The sequence below is a fragment of the Zootoca vivipara genome, chromosome 7 (assembly GCF_963506605.1).
Source record: "Zootoca vivipara chromosome 7, rZooViv1.1, whole genome shotgun sequence".
NCBI classification, from domain to species: domain Eukaryota; kingdom Metazoa; phylum Chordata; class Lepidosauria; order Squamata; family Lacertidae; genus Zootoca; species Zootoca vivipara.
The window spans coordinates 30,010,559-30,018,978 of record NC_083282.1 but is presented as its reverse complement, the minus strand read 5'-3'; positions in this window follow the sequence as shown (position 1 = coordinate 30,018,978).

Here is an 8,420-nt window from a genome sequence, read left to right as displayed (position 1 = left end):
ATCCAGGTCTAACTGTAGCTTCTTGTCCCACATAGAGATTTCTCAGGAGACAGATGAGGTGATCAGGCACTCCCATTTCTTTAAGAACTTGCCATAGTTTGCTGTGGTCGACACAGTCAAAGGCTTTTGCGTAGTCAATGAAGCAGAAGTATATGTTTTTCTGGAACTCTCTAGCTTTCTCCATAACCCAGTGCATGTTTGCAATTTGGTCTCTGGTTCCTCTGCCTCTTCAAAATCCAGCTTGCACTTCTGGGAGTTCTCGGTCCACATATTGCCTAAGCCTGCCTTGTAGAATTTTAAGCATAACCTTGCTAGCATGTAAAATGAGTGCAATTGTGCGGTAGTTGGAGCATTCTTTGGCACTGCCCTTCTTTGGCTGTATTTTGAAATAGTTACTCTACTACTGACTGTATATTGTTATCTTTGCAGGAATCTAGAGAGGCCAGAGGGCAAAAAATGCTTAAAATGGCAGTAGCAATCAAGACAATACCAATCCTTATGAATACCAAGTTTTCTGACTCTCCTCTTAGGCTTCCAACAACTTGGGGGAACCAGCATTGTGTCTTCAAATGGTATGGATTGTGCGAGTCTTACCTACACGACACTTTCACTTGCGACTATGTTTTATGCAGAAGTATAACTTCACCAGAAGTCTACATTTATAGTGGTCTGGTTGCTTGAGATGGGCAGGCAGACATTTTAATTCTGGTGGCCAGTAGGAAAATTTTCTAGCATTCTCTGCCATAGAAATGTACTAAATCTGTAATAAGCTACCAGCAACTTTTAGAGTGCCTCTTTCAAAACAGCAGCAAACTCACACATGTCTTCACATGCTCGCTATGAACTCCACCATCCTACAAGCCAGAAGGTACAACAGGGGAGGACTTCTTGTGCCTCAGTGGAGGAGGAAGTCATAGTCAGAGCTCGGTGGCTGCTAGAAACAATGGCTGTCTACTAAAGCCACCTAAAATATGTAAACTCCACCCTGCTCTGCCTCAGGCCTTTGCCACTTTGAATATTACTGTGTTAACATATCTGTCAGGCTCCCATCCCAAAACACAGCACCAGTGACTCTTTCCTGCAAGTATTAATTCAGGCTTACAGCATTACAGGCTCAGCAGCAGCCCCCCTCCCAATATGTTATTCAAGTTGGCACCCCTCAGAATGAGGGGCACACCCTCTTTTCTGTGGTGTGCTCGCTTATATGTTACAGACTATAAAACTTTTTATTTATTTTTGCTTCTCACCCACCTCCCTTTCCCTGGTTTGGAAAAATAGTGTTTATTCATTCTTGCCTGCTCTGGAATTAGATCCCATTGGTTTTTATATAAGCATGAACGCATACATGCATCCTGCTTACAGTTCCTGCTCTCTGTCTCTCGGTATTTTCTAATTTATGTCGATCCACATTTCTTTGTTTTAATGTAATCCTTATAAGTCTGAGGTCCTTACCGTTTTGTTTTTTTTATTGCCCTAGACTCTTATTGCCTGTCAGCTGCAGCTTCCCATTGTCAGCAAGTGACATCACTTTATTGGTGCTGCTTGCGTCTTCTGGGTCAAGGAGATGAAGAAACCAGGATTGTAATCTGACGTTCATTATGTCTGTGGCTCAGAGCTTTGAATGCTTCAGCTTTCAAAATGGTGCACTCCAGAGAAGAGTTTACCAGCTGCTCTCTCTCTCTCTCTCTCTCTCTCTCTCTCTCTCTCTCTCTCTCTCTCTCTCTCTCTCTCTCTCTCTCTCTCCATAACAAATAAATTTTAATGCAGTGTCAGGGTTAGGTCCTTTTCCAGTGCATTTCTAATCTCAGCTATCATTAAATTTGAATTTATGTCAAAGGAGTTTCAGACTAGCTAAAAGAGTGATGCGATAATAAGCAATATTTAGTTGCCTAGTACAAATCACATGTTACCTTTATCGCTTTGTCTGCTGTTGAGTGCAAGCCTTTTTCCCCATTCACTTCAATGATAGCTCCCTGCTGTAAATTGCAGGTGCATGGGACACGATGCAGAGGAGGGCAAGACATTGAAGTTCCCCTATGCCCCACTAGGTTTTCAGTCCAGAATACATCTCACCCCAGCTAGCATTTTATGAAAGCAAAGGCTTGTGTTCAAGAGAAAGTATATGGTTGACACCTCCGTAATTTTGCCCTAATGGTCATAATTTGAAAATTTAGGGAATATGCAAGTAGATTGTTGCATTACTGAAAACATAAAACCTTCAGCGCATCAATTGATTCATTTATATGTTCTCTTAATTATTCAAAGAGATACTTTTATTGCCTAAAGAGTGGAAGCATTTGCAATGGTAATGAATTAATAATATTGCCCATGTTAAAGTACGAACAGGGCTTCTTCATAATAATCAATCAAGAGCATGCCTAAAACAGAACAAAATTATGCCATGTCAATGCATGCTGATGAAATATTAAAATTGCCAAGCTGTTAGGTATCCTCAGCCGTCAGTTTGGCATTTTCATCTTATCTGTGCCCACGAAACCAAATTTTTACTACAGTCTTTGAAGGACACTTTTCGGGTGACTATAGGAATAGCTTATAAGGTATGATGAACAGTTTACAATATTAGCAGTTACTATTCCATCTGTGAATTTAATTGAATAAAGTATTGCAGAAAAAATAATCTGAAGATGAAACTAGGGTTTTTTTTGCGGTGGGAGGGGACCTGTTTTCATTTGCAAGAGAGATTGGAGGATGCTATTGAATGGTTTGTGGATTTAAATGAATTATCTTAGTTGTAGCTAAACAACCAAGCATGTGAAAAGTTTAAGCATGGGCCAGGCGGTTACAATTAGCACCATGTACAGAACAATTGCAATCTGTCTAACTGACCTGCAGCCAACCTATAGTATTTGCAGGAGGAAAGTGTCACTCGAAGCCAAACTGACACACGTACAGTTACAAAGAGGGCTAACGATACACATCTGTTGCAGCACAACCGAAATTGTCGATCCTACCTTTCCAGAAACGGTGCTTGCAGACATGGCGTGTGGTGGTGGGAGAGGGAATTCTCCAGAGTCTTCTGGGTGGTGCAAAACATTATGCCACCACGTGTGTGGGACGTGGAAACTCTGGGAATGCGGGGAGCCAACCAGCTTTGTTGGTGTGCTCCCAGAGGCGGTGGGGTTCCATAGGTGGACCAGAGTGAAGACTACTGAGGTCTGGCCCGCCTCTGCAGCACAAAAGGCAGGTGCGCCAAGCCACCCTACCCCAGTCTTCAGCAGAGCTTCCCACTCACCCACCCTCTATTTCAGGGTTTCCCAACCTTGGATATCCAGCTGTTTTTAGACCACAATTCCCATCATCTCTGACCTCTGGTCCTGCTAGCTAGGGATGATGGGAGCTGTAGTCCAACAGCAGCTGGAGACCCAAGTTTGGGAAACCCTGTTCTATTGCATACATACGTCATGTGTATGTAAACCAGCAGGCACATGGGTGTTTAATCACATGGATTTGTGCCCAATATCATTGGGCCAAACCTGTTGCACTGTAATCAATGAAGTTGTGTCCTTATTCTATCCAAACCACAATTTGTGTCTGTCATTATTTACTTGCCGCTCTTGCGTTCCCAGGGGTGAGCCAAGGCGTTTTGTCACTTGAGGCAAAATGCCTCACCCCCACTGCCCCATGCAGATCAAGGGCCTGCTCCCCACACCCTCCCTGCTGCTGCTGCTGCTGTGGCACCTACATTGGGCAGTCATACCCTGCATGTCACAGGCACAGGCAGTGGCAGCGGCGGGGGAGGTAGAGAGCACAGCAGTGGTGGCTGCCTGGGAGTGGATTTATCACCTGAGGCAATGGCCTCAACCCGCCTCATGGTTGGGCCGGCATCCTCATTGCTCTGCTGCATAATGATTTCTGGTCCACAAAATGCCACAAAACTCTTTTCTGTATGGATTGATGTGCATCGCCCTGCTATCCTTTAGAACAGGGGTCAGCAAACTTTTTCAGCAGGGGGCCGGTCCAGTGTCCCTCAGACCTTGTGGGGGGCGGACGGACTATATTTTGAAAAAAAAGAATGAACGAATTCCTATGCCCCACAAATAAGCCAGAGATGCATTTTAAATAAAAGGACACATTCTACTGAAGTAAAAACACGCTGATTCCTGGACCGTCCATGGGCTGGATTTAGATAGCGATTGGGCTGGATCCAGCCCCCAGGCCTTAGTTTCCCTACCCATGCTTTAGTTTAGAAGCTTGAAAGTTTCAGTTGAGGAAGATGTTTTATACCATTGTTTCCCTCTAGACTTTCCAGAAGAGGTAGTTGGGAAAAGGTTTGCTAATGTCTAGGATACAAAATAGAAATATCTTTGGATCTGGGATATTGAGAAAATCTGTTGTTGTTTTTTTATGTGAAAACTCCCAGGTTTTATCAAGGCTTATTAACATTTTTTTTTTAAAAAAAATGAAGCGTGGCCCAGAATTACATTGATGTGTCTGCAGCCAGAGAGTGCACAAAAGAAAGAGAAAACAACCATGGCAATGCAAGAGAAAACCATGCTAGCATAATAAATAAACCAGAAAAATCAAAGAGTAACTGGAGAAGTACACTGTGGAAAAAGGACACTTCTGCCAAGTGTATGAAGCAGAACCACTTGCAAATTAATAGCAGAACTGGATAAGGCAAAAAAGGGGGAAAGCCATAAAGCAGGAATATTACAGCTGGGTCAGCCAAAGAGAATGATCATAGGAAGGCTGTCATTTTAAGAAAACACTGTGAACACTGGAAGCAATGACTAACAGAACAATCCTATACATGTTTCCTGAGATGTAAGCCCTGTTGGATTAAATGAGAGTAGCTCCCAGATAATTGTGTATAGGATTGCAGGTTAAAATCATTACAAGGAAAAATATGATATCCAGCAGGTTTAAACTGTGAGGATTATTATGGTAATCACTTCAGGGCATTGTAGCAAGCATAGTAGGTCAAACTCAGATTTTCTGCAGCGCCACTGCATCGTTGTCAAATGTGTTTTGTTACTTTCTATTATTTGGACCTATGCAAAGGTTACATAATTGCATCTGAAACATGCATTATTATTTTTAAAAGGCATCTCTGTGTGAATTTGGGCTCCTCAGAGTACAAACAATGAATTCAATAACAGAGCACAAATGCAGCAACAGCATACCTGCAAAAACAACAATTTTGGAAAGGGCAGTAAAAAGATCTTTAGCTGGCACTGAAAAGATATCCAGTGAACCTTAATAGGTTATATGGTGGCTACCAAAAAGTCAGAGGCTTCCTATATCTCTACAGCCTCTCCATCTTCCATCCATCCAAGCAAGAATTTAAGGACACGTTCTAGAGGGACAAACACACTGGCTTGCATTTAAATTTATTGGTCCGCACCTAGTTCATTCCTGATTGGCAGGCACCTGCCTTCACCATTTCAACCAGAGGTGGAGAGAATAGCAAAAAAAAATGTGGGGGAATGAGCCAAAAGGTGGTAGGAAGGCATTTAGTTAAGCAGCGGACTATCAAGCCACTTGGAAGGCTACATTAAAAAGAGAGCTGGTGTGGGGAAAGGGGTTTTGAGGAGTTACCTACTCCTAGGGTTGCCAGACTCAATAGTGGACAGGACTTCTGTGCCTTTAATTGCCCTGCTCTCTTTTGAGTCTGGAAACCTTAAAGAGAAACCAGCAGACCCTTTGTTTAATTTCCAAGCAAAGGGTCTGCTGGTTTTTCTCTTTAAGGTTTCCAGACTCAAAAGAGAGCAGGGCAATTAAAGGCACAGAAGTCCTGTCCTCTATTGAGTCTGGCAACCCTACCTACTCCAGCCATTTGCTGTCTGGTTTAGAGTATTTTCAAGTAGCATTCAACAATTTAGAGTTAACAATTTAGAGTTAACATGGATGAAGTTGGAATTGGTATACCCTCTTAGATCTCAAATCTGTAGATAATTGTTTCTGAATTGGTTAAAGTACTTCAGCTAAGGTCTGGATAAAAGAAAGAAAGAAAATTGTGTCCTATATTCTATTGACAAAGTTGTTCAAGGCTCTGTGAAAAAGGAACAACCATTTAAAAGAAACTAATAATGTTTTTCTCTTGTCAAATAACAGACAAACGTTTTACACAGAGAAATTTCAACCATTGCTTTCTTTCACTTCTCAAGAGAACATGATTCACTATCAATCAGTGCTGGTAAAATACTAAGGGGAGCTATAACCTTCAAATAAAAGATATTGGTGTACTGTAAAAGTTGGACAAGACATTGTTCATGAAGGCAGCTGTTGCAGTTGAATCATGTGGGATTAACTGGTTTCACATGGTTGAATTCTGAAATCAAGGAATGCCCGAGTCATCGCTTGATCCTGTACTATCATAGGTGGTGAGACTTTTGCAACAACGCACATCTCTTATCAGCCAAAGGAATAATATAGTGGGGAAAGATAATCATGTTTCTTGCTTTTATTAGTTTGAACTTAAAAAGAGGAGCAGGTGTGCAAGAAAAGGCTTTATTAATGCTTGTGTAGATTTCTCCCAAACAGCAACTCTTTGGCCCTGATCTAAAAGACAATTTATGCAGAAGGAGAGGGAAAAAGAAGGGAGATCCTGTCAGCGTATTACACTTCTGCTCAATGATCAGCACTAAAGAAAATCCCGTGTTGCAAAATAGAACACTCTGAACAACAACAAGCAACACGTCGGCTAAGAATATACTGACAATATTTTACTATACTGTTTCAAAATTCACAAACAGAAGACATATAATATGTGCATGGAGTCACAAATTAATAAGGATCAAAGAAATGTTCCACAAACAGGAATGGTAGGAGTGGTAAGTCACTGTCAAAAGATCACTGAAATGGAGGCAGAATGCCTTTCCTCAGTCAGTATTTTGAAACAGTATAGTAAAATATTGTCAGTATATTCTTAGCCGACGTGTTGCTTGTTGTTGTTCTTCAAGGATCAGCACTGGCTGTTGATTTAGGACCAGGCCCAATTCAAGGTGTTAATGTTTGTATTCAAAGCTCTCAACAGTTTGGGATGGGTTGATCTGAAGGATTGGTTTTGCACATACTGTAGATGCCCGCTTGAAAGTTTGAACCTTGAACTTTCATTTTTACAAGTGCCGTGCAATGTGCATTCCCATGCTTGAAAGTGTGGCAGCAGCTATGCTTTAGAACTTCCCGCTTATTAACACCAGGCAGGCACCTTCATTGGACTGTTGCTCAAAGCCCGCTCAAACCTTTATTATTATTTTTTGGCGGGCGAGCCCAACCAGATCTTTCTTTCTATTTATTTATTTCATAAAAATTATTCATTGCTTGATTGTACAACAGCAACAGCAACAACAAAAAAGATCCCTCAAAGCAAAGTTAAAACGAGGAAATCAAGAAAATAAACGCCACAGGTATACTTTAAAAGAGACAAAAGTTAAAATACTGAAACAGATTTAAACAATTAAGCATTCTCTGATACAGAGATGAGGGTGTCCAGATCTTCTGAAAAACATGTGCACATGATTTTCTTGAGCTGGTATTTATTTTTTATTTACAAAGTGCATCAATTGGCCCTAAGAGGAAAGTAGCTGTTAGTTTCGGATGTTTTCAGCTAATGAATCCTTCCAGTATACGATGTTTGGTTAGACAACCGCCACGGCAGTAACAAGACCAGGACTGTAGTAGGGATGGCCCACCCCTCAAAAATAACTGGACTATGGCAGGAAATGTTATGTACACAGAGCCTTAACTTTTGGGAAAATATCATTCCAGCATTACAAAACAACAACCAGACCCGCAGTATTTAGTCCAAGGCATTCCTTTGAAAACTGGTGTTGTTTTTTTTATAAGCTAAGATGTTCATTTTTCTTTTCTTTCTTTTTTTAAAAAAGAGAAATGCTTCATAAAAGTTATCGTACAGGAAAAACTGCATCTTTTGCTGCACATAAAATATATTCTGGAATTCCCATTTGAGACGTTAAGATTTTGACAAAAGTAATTTTATTAGCTGTTATTGAAGTATCGCAGGGTTTAAATCCTGTAACACATTGACACTTTTCAGAAGTGCTTGCTGTTGGAGCTCCTGTACTGTTCAGGGCAGGAAATTAGCAATTTCTTTAAGGAGGGGGAAAAAATATCTGAAAATTATGAAACCCCAGTGCTGCATACTGGATGAAATGTTGAACTCTGCTTTGGCAGACTTTTGGTTTGTAAGTCTCTGGCAGCCATAAATGTGCTGAGTGTACTTGGATAATGTCTCAGTCTAGGCTTCTCATTTGCAAAAAGGGAACAATAATAAAAAAAGACCGGACTGCGTGTTTGTTGGTTGTGAGCCTGAAAAATACCAGTAAAGCACTTTCAATGTCAAAATAATAATAATACTGTACTTCAGAGACAATATGGAGGCACCTGAACAAAGTGGCGGATTTAGAGGAGAGCAACCGGTTTGATCATAGTGCGGG